Source organism: Liolophura sinensis, chromosome 13, assembly GCF_032854445.1.
Source record: "Liolophura sinensis isolate JHLJ2023 chromosome 13, CUHK_Ljap_v2, whole genome shotgun sequence".
Taxonomy (NCBI): domain Eukaryota; kingdom Metazoa; phylum Mollusca; class Polyplacophora; order Chitonida; family Chitonidae; genus Liolophura; species Liolophura sinensis.
This window is the reverse complement of record NC_088307.1, coordinates 4,126,857-4,140,306: the sequence shown is the minus strand read 5'-3', so window position 1 is coordinate 4,140,306 and position 13,450 is coordinate 4,126,857. Positions and strand designations below refer to the sequence as shown.

Sequence of the window (13,450 nt, the reverse complement as noted above, 5' to 3'; positions counted from 1 at the left end):
GGAGGCGTGAGCTGCCTGTTGACATTTCACTTGACGGTCGCGTGTAATTTCAAACTATTAATACCAAAGCAACAGTAAAAAAAAGTCCCAATCAGAGTTGCAGAAATCCTTAATAATCGTGGCGAGAGGAGAATCTGTCATAGAAGCTATGTCGATTGCTGCAGGCTGAGCTCTGAGAAGCCGGTGCCAAACGAAGGTGTCAGAACCTAGACTCAAATGTATTATAGTTGATTTCTTGTTTTGGAAAGCACGGACTGTCAATGACACAGGTGAAAGTCCATGCAGTTGTTAGCAATGGAATCGCTGAGCTGACCCTCTGATGAATCCAGAGAAGAAGACTGTCTTTCCCCAGTGAAATCGTGTTTTCCCGCACGGTACGGTAAGTGATTAAAATATTAGAGGGCCTAAAACTAAAAGAGGGCCTACCTAACGGCCTAATGAGTAATGACGGCCTGTCAGTTCAGAAAGTATAAGAACGGGGCAAATCGATATAAAACCACTTCCTGTATGCGTACATTGACTTAGCCTGTCTATACATACCTTATATGTTAAAATTGGACCATTATTTGCCGAGAAGTCGCCAAATGTCTAAAGACGGATTAAGCAGGAATAATGTGGCAATTCCATATCGGATTTCAGGTATAATGTTAAAAATTAAATAATAGGCATGTATAGCATTCAATACCCATCAAACAGTAAATTGTAAAACAATTTAAGAGCACTAGGCCATAGTCTGCAGTTTGCACATTTGATACACTGTATGCACATGTGTATTACATAGAAATTATTTCGATGCCATGCACTGACTCATGATAATTAACACCATGACAAGTGGGAAGGCATGTCAGCAACCTGCAGATGGTCGTGGGTTACCCCCAGGCACTGCCCGGTTTCCTCCCACCATAATGCTGGTCACCGTCGTATAAGTGAAATATACTGAGTACGGGCTAAAATATCAATCAAATAAATAAATAGATAAACAATGAGAAGTTGAAAGACCCTGCCGCTTTGAGAAGATACCCCTAAAGAAATTTAAGAATGTTTTTATTGTATTATCAGAAAAAACAAAATTAAAAGGTTGAATAAATAAGAGTGCAGCCTACTCTGTTTCTTTGACACATTCAGAATATTTTGAAGAGGAAATTCTATATTTTTGTGCTGCAGATATGATAGAACACTAATCGTTTTTTTTTTGGTAAAAAATATCTTTTTATTTTATCTTAAAGTCTGGATAGACAGACTAAACTGAAAATAATGTGAGGCGCAAAACAGATTGACTTGCATTTACAAATTATGTTTTTGTTTGAATAGTTAAACAGCATATCATGGAACTATTAGTGGCTCCATAAAAATCTCTGGGAAGTTTAGGCCTTTGTATTTAAGAATGAAGTCAAAGTCTGGTATACGATTAACATTTTTGTTTTGAACATTATTAAAATACATGTCTTCCCTATCACTCCTGCATTTATAGAGGTGCCTTCCACCATTTATTATAAGGGGCTCACTGAGGGTTAGCATGCCAGCACGGCGCATTGACCCAGGAGCATCACACCAATGCAGTCACTGTAAGTTCAAGCCGAGCTCATGCTGGTTCCTTCTCCCGTTGTACGTTGGAAGGTCTGCCAACAGCTCCCTTAAAACTGGATGACATTTTGTATATACGGAAAAATTCTTGAGTACTGCACAGAAACAGTCATCAACATGCACACATTTAGCTGACACTAAAAAATGCAAAATATAATGTTGAGTATCCACCCTTTTCTTATCCGATCTTGATGTTTTTCAAGGCTTTTCAGTTTTTCAAGGCTTTTCAGGGCTTTCTGATCATTTTTGTTCCCTCCTCCAACATTGAAACAAGGTTTATTCTGCCCATAAAACGATAGTTTAAATTTGTGTGGCCTGATGATACTGTATTATTCGAAGTATGCTATTTATCATGAAACCTGTACCAGGCTTCATCTGTGAAACAGAAAGCGAAACTCCATCAAACATGTGTTCAGGCATCACATGTCAGTTTTCGTGTTGAATATGTTAATCAGGTCATCATGCTTGTTCCCCACTTTTGTTTTGCTGATGAAAAAAAATGAAGTGTCACATGAAATGTCAGCCTTGTATTCAATATACAGTTTTGAAACTCTGGTTTAAATACTCCACCTATGCAAATGATGAAAGGTGTGACATGTATTTTACTCCGAAAGATGCTGTCACCTGTGGGCTAGACAGCCTAGCTGTTCTTCAAAATAGGAGCGAGCAAAGTCAGAGCGGTGACGGCAGTGAGATAGTTGGCAAATGGTGCACGTAATTGGTGAAATACTAGCTCGTGTCAATTTACATCTGGATTTTACTCCGCATTACTGCACTGTTCATGTAACAAGCTTACAAGCCCCATAGCAACATGGCTTAAGTAAAATTAGGTAAAAAAAAATGCAATGATGTAAAACGCACACCATTGTACAGCATGGGTAAAAACCATCCATGCAGTTAATATTTTTATATAAAAACAAAAAACTGAAATAAAAATAATTCCATTTACAGAGTGTGACCTGACCTAAATCATTATGTCTTAGAGTTATGGTTTACAATTAAGACTTTGAGTCTGCACTAAAACTGTAACTTAAATTAACTTAAGAATCTTTATTTCATTACTAAAACTTGTCTTAGATTTTTGTAACAAATTGAAAATTTATTTAAATTCAAAATTACATACATATATTTTGGTATGTGAAAATTTTTAGGAGCATTTGATGCCGATATTTTTTTCTGAATGGATCAAACTTTGATAATCTCTGAACTGGTCCTATTTATTGGATAAATCAGTAAAAATGACACAAAATTTTTCACTTTTAAAGGTGAAATGTGATATACAACAAGTTAAGAGAATGTCTAAAACAGCTTTGTGATCATGTCATGGGGCTAGATGAGTAAAACCAGGCGTGTTCTATTGATGGAATCAGAATGTTTGGTAAGCTGTCAGCAGAAAAAATTCAACAAATTTGATTTTATCTCATTGGCACAAGTGTTTAAAAGAAAGCAATCTATTTTATCACTGCTACAGACTGTGTGAAAGGAGGGAAAGCTGAGAGCTGGGTGGTTGAGACTCAGGCTTATGAAAGGCTTGTGAAAGCCTCAGTGGTTGAGACTCAGGCCTGTGAAAGCCTGGGTGGTTGAGACTCAGGCTTGTGGAAGCCTGGGTGGTTGAGACACAGGCTTGTAAAAGCCCGGGTGGTTGAGACTCGGGCTTGATGTTTTATGAGCACACATACATGTGAACCAATTTCTGTGACATAATAGAGGAAAGAACAAAAGAGTTCATAGTGTTGGACAGTTCTTTTACAGGCGAGAGGGAGTGTTACAAATTCCTGATTGCATCACTGTGGTCCTTTTGGGGGTTTGAACCACAGCCTGTAGGCTTATAGCCTGTGCTTCTTGATCTGCCTCTAATGGGAAATGGCCTTAGACAAGGCTGAATCTATTATGTCAGTGCTTTCTATCTTGCAGCATTATATAACTTTATTTTAGTGTTACTATTTATTAATGTTTTGTTTTTGCTGCATTATTATTATTTAGAGCAACCTCCAGCCTGCAATTGTGCTGTTATTACGGACCCTTTCTGGGTATCTAACAAACCTTAAGCAATACCTAATGAACCTCTCCAGGTGCCTAACAGTAAACCTCCCTAGGTGCCTAACAATAAACCTCTCCAGGTACCTGACCATTAAATGTTGCCATAGTAATATCATTCATCGATAATTGTCCAGACATTTTCCCAGTACAGCTGCACATGGGGAGTCTGTTACTGTTACCTGATTTCACTGGACTCCAAGGTTTTTGTGCCAGTGATTTAATGAACAGGTGTTTTCAGAATGAGAATATAGGGCCTATGTGTAATACACAGGTTAAACCAAAACAGCAGGTGTTCGAGTGTTTCATCATGATACATCAATAGAAATATGATATCTGTTGTCACACGTGACAGAAAAATGCTGTTAGAAAATGGGGTGAAATGGGAACTGGTTTTAGGGCTTGTTATTTGCAGTATGCGACTATATGTTTCCTCTACAATGCTCGGGATATTTGAGAGGATGTCAACACATTTTCTGTTGTATTGTGCTCATAATTATAATAAACATCACTGTGTTTTGTATAAAATGTACAGGCACACTAACAAAAAAGGATCCGGGTACATGCAAGTACACTAACCAAAGATGACCAGGGTACATATGGGTACACTAACCAAAGATGACCAGGGTACATACAGGTACACTAACCAAAAACGATCAGGGTACATACCAGTACACTAACCAAAGATGACCAGGGTTCATACAGGTACACTAACCGAAGATGACCAGGGTATATACAGGTACACTAACCAAAGATGACCAGGGTACATACAGGTACACTTACCAAAGATGACCAGGGTACATACAGGTACACTAACCAAAGATGATCAAGGTACATACAGGTACACTAAAAAAAACAATCAGGGTACAAGCAGGTACACTAACCAAAAAATGAAAAAAATGACTAGGGATGAATGGCAAAAAATTACAGGCTAGATTTAGAAACACTACCCAAAACACAAGCAGGTAAAGACCAAAAAAATGAGCAGGGTACGTAAAGGTTAGCAAATCAAATAAGACTGTAATAATAATACTGGCAGGCTCCTGACAGACACAGACAGGAACAATCAGGTTGGCTAATTCAAAAAAAGGGTACGAGAAGGGCACATACAGTTACCTTAACCAATCAAGGGCATTAATTTTCATCGCCACACATTAAAAAGTGCAGAGGTAAACATATTTTTCTGACATGTGCAGCACATTTGAGATAAGATGCATATCCTGGTTCAAAAAATAAACAGGAAAACCATGAAGACAGACAGACAAAAGTGTATGCAGTTCATGTTTCTGAACTAACATTTCTCAATCCATGAAACATCCAAACTGGAACAGTTTCATTACCATTTTCATTTTCATTACATATACCCTGTAATCCCATTAAAATTTGAAGTTTTTTTATTGTGAAAACCTGCATGTGCATACGGTTAGGTTTATGTCGTCAGAATACTTGCCACTGTCGTAAGTGGCTTCTGCTATTAATGAGCGTAAGTTAGCACGTGGTATGGTGATCTCTGCATCTGTATCACCAACCACACGTGACTGCCTTCGCATGCGTATAGCCTACAGGTATTTGTGGGCTTTTCCTTTTTTCTGTTTTTTTTTTCTTCTCCCATATCTTTTTTTTTTGTGTGTTCATGTTTCTCAGTAACCATGTCACATTTAATTCTTCAAGTGGCTGTACACAAATTGCTAGCTGAAATTAGCTGAGTCACTTTACATGTTGAACCAGGAAAAGTTTAGCTGAGAAAGAGATAGATTTATGTTGGGGGAGGGGAGTAGTAATCGTAACAACAGCAATGTAACTATAAGTCCGGTTGTACAGCTATTGGCCTGCTGATGAGGCACGTGATCATCAGGAGCGTGAGTGCCGGCTACAATGTACCTGGACATCCCCGCAGTGCTTAGCACTGCCTGGCATGTGTTTGACACACTGACCTCAATCCATATTAAATAGGATATTTTTTCGCTCTGCCGGACTACTTCTAGGATGATACTATTATAACGGCCGGGAAGGGTTTGGAGTTGTTTGTTAAAGGTTTGGCAAAATACTTCAATTTCTAATTTGCTTTTACCTTGCTTTGTCGCTTGACATCTGTCTTACATATTTATACATACATGTAGGTGCATATGAGTGTTGTAATCGCAGGGCTGTTATCGAAAACATATTATCTGTGACAATATAGGTTCATTAGTTTGTTTTTTTTAGGGGAGGTTTGTGTGTTGTTTTGGCTTTCTGTTTACGTATGTTGATTATGGAGATAAATTATGAAAATGAAGTGTAGAATTTCATACTCAAAACTTGAGGATGAGATCTGCAACTGAAACTTTTTATATAAACCTCATTTGGCATACAGTATCTTTATCCACAATCTTTCACCTGCCACCCATATAAATTGATCACGATTCAGAGCTCTAGAGATCAGGTGCTGGATTTGAACTCGCGATCCTGACCTCAACTCAGGTGTTGTCTGTGTCAGGTAGACCGCCTTAGACAGCTAGCTCATCCAATGAGCACTTTTCATTACAGTCTGCTAATGTACATGTATTTATTTATTTGATGATTGCAGTATGAATTGATTGATCTTTCCCACATGTGAGATATATAGAAATGATTCAGTGAGTGCCATGGAGTATTTATTTTCACCAGATAATGCCTAGGAACAGTGAGAGCACAGAAGGTGGATAGGTATTCTATCACTAAATGAGGTGTTAATTTTTCAGAGAATAAACACCGAGACAATTATAGTCTCGTTTCAGAATTTGCTTATGAAGAAAAATCTTTAATTAACTTTAATTATAACAAAGAATATTGTAACACCTTACAGGTAGCTCCAGAAATAACACTGTGAGTTAGTTCTTGTTTTAGTCTGAAACATATATGAAACAAATAATGGAAATATAAGCTTTTTAAGGACCAGATAAATACTTTCAGCTCTTTAATTATATAATCACCAAAAGTATATACGACGTTAAACCCCAAGCACTCACTCACCCAAAAGTATAAAACTGTGTGCAAATTTAAATGTTAGAGCATCATTCTCTCTACATTAATTTTTATACTTGATTGAACAGGTGAAACCACTGAGCTGCAGGACTCAGGTTTCTGTGTGATTCACATGGACGCCAGCTTGGTCGCTGCAGTTTCCATGGTAACGGAGTTACATGTTGAATAGTGTCTTGTTAGAAAATGTGTCAGGAGGCAAGTGTTGCTGAGCGACAATTAAATGTGTCCACGTGTCTTGTAGTTGACAGAAAATTTGTGCGACTTCACAATGAACCCATTAATCCATTAGTCCTTTTGTACTGAATGATAAGCTGCGTAGTGGTGAGGCACGTAGTACACCGGTACTTAACTGTTGATTGTGTTATAAAAGACAACAGATAATGTTGTAAATATATAGGACATTAGGTCAGTTAATAACAGCATTATAAAATCCTTCAGCCAGCCCCACTATAACACCCCACCCCACAGATGCCTTCTTCCTATCTTTCTCCCCCAACTCCCACCGACATCTGTTTTATATCGCTGACCAAAGAGCTACATGTATGTATCAATGACTGTGTAATATATACATGTAGTGAAATACTCTTAAAATATACATACGTTACAAACACCCATTTGAACTGAAATGTAAATTCAACGTCAGAAGAATATTCTGGCCAAAATACATCTTTATAGTAATAACAAATGTTTCATGCTTGTGTGAATGTTCTTATTTTTTGCATGATCTTTACATAAAAATTTTGAAAGTGCAACTTCTCGTGCAATTTTTGCATATTTTTTTAGAGACAAATCTACATTGGTTGGGTTGGCCAAATTCAGGGCTTCACAAAAAGTATAATTTTATCAATCCACACAAAATAATACCCTGAGAAATTTTACTTAAATAAACACCTTTCAAACACGCGGAAATGTGGAAGAATTTACAGTGTTTGTACATACAGATGAAAGAGCCAGATCTTCAAGATGGTTTAGTGCTGAATGAAATTCAGGGTTTGGAATAAGCTATCAGATTCTATGTATTTATTGATTTGATGATCATTGTGTAACATCAACACACTGACACGGCATTGGGCCCCAGCAGGGGTAATTACACCATAGATAAGTTTTTATTTTATAAATTTTCCCACCCGTCAGATTTCATGTATTACTATGTTCATGTTGTTGGATCAATCAAAGTTACATGTATATTTTTCGCACAAAAATACATCAATTTTTTAAATTTTATTTTATTATACTTTCATCTCATTTCAAATTAACTGATTTCATTCGTCAGCATTTTTCTTCTGTGTTCGTGTCCGCTATCTACACTCTAGCTGTACGCATGTAAGTGCATGCGCAGCAGTTTTCTGCCAAGTTGTCATGTCGCATATAATGCATGAAGCTATATTGTTGTGTAATTGTTTTGCATTTAAATATATATATATGTGTGTTTTTGTTCAGATTTAATGTTAGGGCTGTAGCCCCTGGCTTTTGAAATTTAGGTCAAAATTATGCACCCCACGTGCGTGTAACATTTGCCTGGAAATGTTTTGGTTACAACTTTGATCCATGCATTTCAAAATGTATAGCTATTAGTTTGTTTTTCCAGGAAAACAAAAGAATCAGAGCATTACTTTGGATTTGTGGTTTAAGTGCATTGTGGATTCAGAGACCTACCAGAGTAGCTGTTAAAGTAATACTATTTTCAGGTTTCCTATTAAAACTAAATAACATGGCACAAAAACATGACAATTGGCAGCCACCTAATACTGGCTGATCTCCCAGGAGTAAACTGACAATTGGCAGCCACCTAATACTGGTTGATCTCCCAGGAGTAAACTGACAATTGGCAGCCACCTAATACTGGCTGATCTCCCAGGAGTAAACTGACAATTGGCAGCCACCTAATACTGGCTGATCTCCCAGGAGTAAACTGACAATTGGCAGCCACCTAATACTGGCTGATCTCCCAGGTGTAAACTGACAATTGGCAGCCACCTAATACTGGTTGATCTCCCAGGTGTAAACTGACAATTGGCAGCCACCTAATACTGGCTGATCTCCCAGGTGTAAACTGACAATTGGCAGCCACCTAATACTGGCTGATCTCCCAGGTGTAAACTGACAATTGGCAGCCACCTAATACTGGTTGATCTCCCAGGAGTAAACTGACAATTGGCAGCCACCTAATACTGGCTGATCTCCCAGGAGTAAACTGACAATTGGCAGCCACCTAATACTGGTTGATCTCCCAGGAGTAAACTGACAATTGGCAGCCACCTAATACTGGTTGATCTCCCAGGAGTAAACTGACAATTGGCAGCCACCTAATACTGGTTGATCTCCCAGGAGTAAACTGACAATTGGCAGCCACCTAATACTGGCTGATCTTCCAGGAGTAAACTGACAATTGGCAGCCACCTAATACTGGCTGATCTCCCAGGAGTAAACTGACAATTGGCAGCCCCCTAATACTGGCTGATCTCCCAGGAGTAAACTGACAATTGGCAGCCACCTACTAAATACCCGCAGCATGTTAGAAATAGACAGCCATTGTATATAGTAGAGGCTTCAGTCCTTCAACTTCTACTATTACAACTCGGCCTCTGTGGTTATGTGCACTGTGGTAGTTCATAAAAGTGAATGTGCAGTGAAATGTCCTTAAAGTATGTTCCACATTAAGGTAAGGTGTAGCCACTATCAATCAGGAGCTGGAGTGATGGGGAAAATCCTCTTATATCATATGGACCTCTTGACAATTTTGCCGCAGTAATTATTTCAAGTCTCAAGTTATTCTGATCCGTCAGTTTTATGTTTATTTCATTAGTATGTTGAACTCAAGCCGTTGCAAACATTCAACAATTCAGTTTATAAGACAACACTAAATGATAGTATAAGCAAGCTGTTTGCTATGCTTGCCGCAAGATTAATACAAGAGGAAGTTGCAAGGCACATGCTGTGTCACCAAAACTTGATTCTAGGACTTGCCCTCATTGGTGAAATTTCCAGGATGTCAGGGATAGTGCCCATTCTGGATGGGGCACACAAGGTGGACACACCCAGTATTATAGGTTTGCAAACTTTCAATTTCACCCTCTTTGTTTGCTTTGTTGTTTTTGTGAACTTTTTTTTTTGATTCTCTCCTGAAGTTTATGCATTGTAAATATAAATGCTTCCGTTAAATGTACGATTAATTTATCAAGTTCTCAGAAGTATTCATTTGTGGATAAAATATTCTAAATGCTCTTTGAGATAAAAAAAAATTGCATGTTTAAACTGTATGTTTGCTGAAGTAAAAGATCATGCAGTTTTGAAATGAAAACATTGAAAATGTAATTGGACTTGTATATGATTATTACCTTTGTGAACTTGACTTCTTCTGTCTTCTTAGATTGCTTTACAGTCATCTTTGAGTGCATATAGCGATTTGTTTTTTTCAACGTCAGTAAAGGTTTGTGATTTCCTGATTCACCTTGGCAAGATGCCAGCTGCCTGCTTTGCATATCGAGCTCTCCACCTAACTTTATGTCTGCAGTCTATAGCTTATCATCCACGTATCACGAAAAATAAAATTCTGCTGCCGATTAAGAGCAAACTTCTCCTCTGGCCAGGAATTACTACTCGACTGCAGAAGATCATGCGCCCTGCATTTGAACTTTTGTCTTTGAATTCCTGTTTCGGAAGCAAAACAAAAGGGAACATTCTGAAGCTGAGATGCGAAATCCCAGCCCTTTGCCATAGGCTGTTACCCTTGAATGTAGGTCATCAGTTTGTGGCTACGACCACATTACCAGACCAGGGTGGACCCCGGTGTTGTTTTTCTGGGGTCGCTAATCAGAAATCCCCTGAATTTGCCCAATGTTTGCCCCCAAAACCCCCCCTCCCCTCTCTGACCCAGTTTGCTCTAGGAATAGCTGACCTGAAAACCCACTTTGTTTGTGTTTTCGCCGAGCTTTGTTAAATTGTTTGCGAGAGACCTTAAGCATACAAAGCTCTTGTTTCCTTTTTCCGCTGTCTGATAGCCGCTGAGGGGACGGGAGTTATGGAAAGGAGGGTGGGGGGAGAGAATTCGAAGGGGTATTGTTAATCTAAGATGTGGCGTGAGACCAATACACTGTGTTTCGACTGGTCAGATAGAGTCAGTCATCAGTCAAGGCTGGACTTAGTTTAAGGTCAGTTGTGTGGAAACCTCTAACTGTCATGGCCAACGATACCTAACTTAGCTGGAAGTTTTCAATCTGGGTTTGGATAATACTACTTGTTCACTCGATCATTACCGGGCTCTCTTCTCAGGATTTTGTGTATACTACCATTCAGGTAAAGTCTGTAGACATGTTTTGTTTTTGTGTAGATACAGTTGTATGATTTTTTTTTTAAATAGTGCCTCACCCGGGATGAGGGAACTTTCTGCTGCAAAAAATGATTACAGTAAAGATAGGCTCACTCATATTTTATTAATCTCTCTTATATGTTTGAATTTTAATCCTCTTTATTATTGATTAGCATACCATCAAATGTTCATTTTCATCCATGAGATAAGTTATAATATCTGATTCTAATTGTAGAAAGGTGTTTTGGTATTTGTTTAGAAGGTAATATGATATCTTAGTATGACCTTTATTGGCCTGTAAAATGCATTGGGATGAAATTTTAGATCAAACAAAGTATTTTAAATTTATTGATGTTATAAGGAACTCATTGTGATAAGGAATCTGGAGACAGTATCTCAGCAGTATCTCATTATTAATTCATTAATGTTTAAAGAGATAACTTGCAAGAAATATGTGAATGGTGTAGTTGTTATATGTCCAAAGAAAGGAGTTTCTGAGAAATTAAAAAGTCAAGAGCTCTAGTGAGTGCATTAAGTTGAAAAAAGCTGATGTGGCATCACTGGTCAGAAGAAAGTCAGAAAAGACCAGTTGAGAATTTAAAAATACAAAAATCAAAGACTTTCCTTTGACAGAGTTTAAAGGTACACATATATTTATGGATGTATGCTGACATGTTAATATTGGCTTGTTGTTGTTTGTCTGTAGTTACATATGTTTGTCACAAGGTACAAGTTCAATTCTGGCCTTGGTCAGGTCATTTTCGCACCACATCACACCATGCTCTCAGTGACGGTTGGACCTTGGTGTCAAAAAGTAGTTGATGTTCAATACCCATTTGTATAGTCTTACATTCATTAAACATCGGAAATCTTCCTTTCCACAATATCATGTGCATACCTGCACTTGACAGGCAGGAAAGCTGGCCACTAACTTATCAAAGGTCATTGGTTTACTCCAGGCTCTCCAGTTTTCTCCATCCATAAATCTGACAGTCATCATACAGTTCAATATGTTTGATATGTTCAGGTCTTTGGGGCTGGAACTGGGCTAATTAGTGCTGAACTCCTAGTAAATAAACTTCACAGGTAAATCAGGTTATTTAGGCTTTTGTTCTAAGATGCTCAATTTGGTGAAACAAGCAGACTCTAAGATGTCTGTATTAGGAGTATTTCAGTCAGAAGCACAACCCGATAAAATCAGAGGGGCCTCTGTGGCTCAGTTGGTTAGTGTGCTAGCACAGCGTATTGACCCAGGAGCCTCTCAGCAATGCGATCGCTGTGTGTTCAAGTCCAGCTCTTGAGTACGGCGTAAAACACCAATCAAATAAATAAAGAAATAATAAAGTTGGCAGTATTGTTTACCCTATTTTTTTCTTCTAAAATTTGGGACACTTGGTCTGCTCATTGTAGCCAATATATACGTAATTCTGGCAGGGTTTCTTTTTTTCTCTCACATGGTTAGACCATCTAATGAACAACACGCTCAGATCTTCTGCTGGTAAACAAATGGAATATTCTCCTTTCAACACTACTAATATTTGTCCCAGACTTTAGAAGAATTAGGATAATGTAATTGTAGTGTTTATGTTGATTGTTAAAATCGTTTTATACCAGCTGTGTAAAGCTGATCCCTGTACAAATGGATCATCATTAATTCTTCCCTAGAGGAAAAAAATAAGGTTCTTTGTATTAAAGTGGAGATGTGGAGAAAACTTGAGAAAAAATCAAGAAACTGTTAAATTAAAAATTTAATCAGGTCATAAGCATAGTGATATAAATTTTTGTATCAAATCGTATGAGCTTAGTTAGTTAACAAGTTTTTGAGAAAACCTGTTGGCATCCATGGCCAGATTGCTGACACAGTCATGGACAAGATAATTTGCCTTTCTGACAGTAAGAGGTCAGTGATGCTTGTGCAGACCTTAGCACAGTCTAACCTTCATTGAGTATCACTTATCTGCCACCAAGGTGGTGTTCATATCTGTACATCGTATCTGGGAAAGTTTGTTGGTAACTTGTCAATTGTAGGTGGTTTACCACAGGTTTCCTTTACCCTTAAAACCGACCACCATGAAAAGACAACAATCAAATACATATAGATAGAAACACGTACCTCTGCTCTTCATGTAGTATAAGACAAGAAAGCTTTTTTTTTAATATCGAAGTAAGGAGTATACTGCAGTGTGATGTGGCCAAACATACTAAAGAATAAAAAAGGCCCTCAACTTTCTTCTTTAGGCTATGGTTTTTCCTAGGCCCCAGCGATTATTCCAGAAATTAAGTTGTTATGGTGACGTCATTGGTGATAGCTGACAAAATTAACTTCGTTGAGGGAGAATCCAAATCATGCTCTTCTCGTAGTCCCAGTATGTTCATCAGTGAAGTCATTTTTTAATATTTCCAATCATTAATGGCAATTATGCATAAAATAGAGAGGTTAATAAAAATATATATGATACGCCTCAGCTTTTTCTTTAAAACCATACTCTTTATTTTTTATAGTAACTTTTCACGTAT

At 37.9% G+C, this 13,450-nt stretch overlaps 1 protein-coding gene across 1 annotated transcript in view; it reads left to right on the top strand.

The window, feature by feature from the left end:
- The first annotated feature begins 216 nt into the window (after nt 1-216).
- LOC135480442 (orphan steroid hormone receptor 2-like) overlaps nt 217-13,450 on the top strand; it is a 38,462-nt gene continuing 25,228 nt past the window's right edge. Inside the window, exon 1 of the mRNA XM_064760275.1 lies at nt 217-379. The gene's annotated coding sequence lies outside the window, so the exon portion shown is untranslated. The remainder of the gene's footprint in view (nt 380-13,450) is intronic.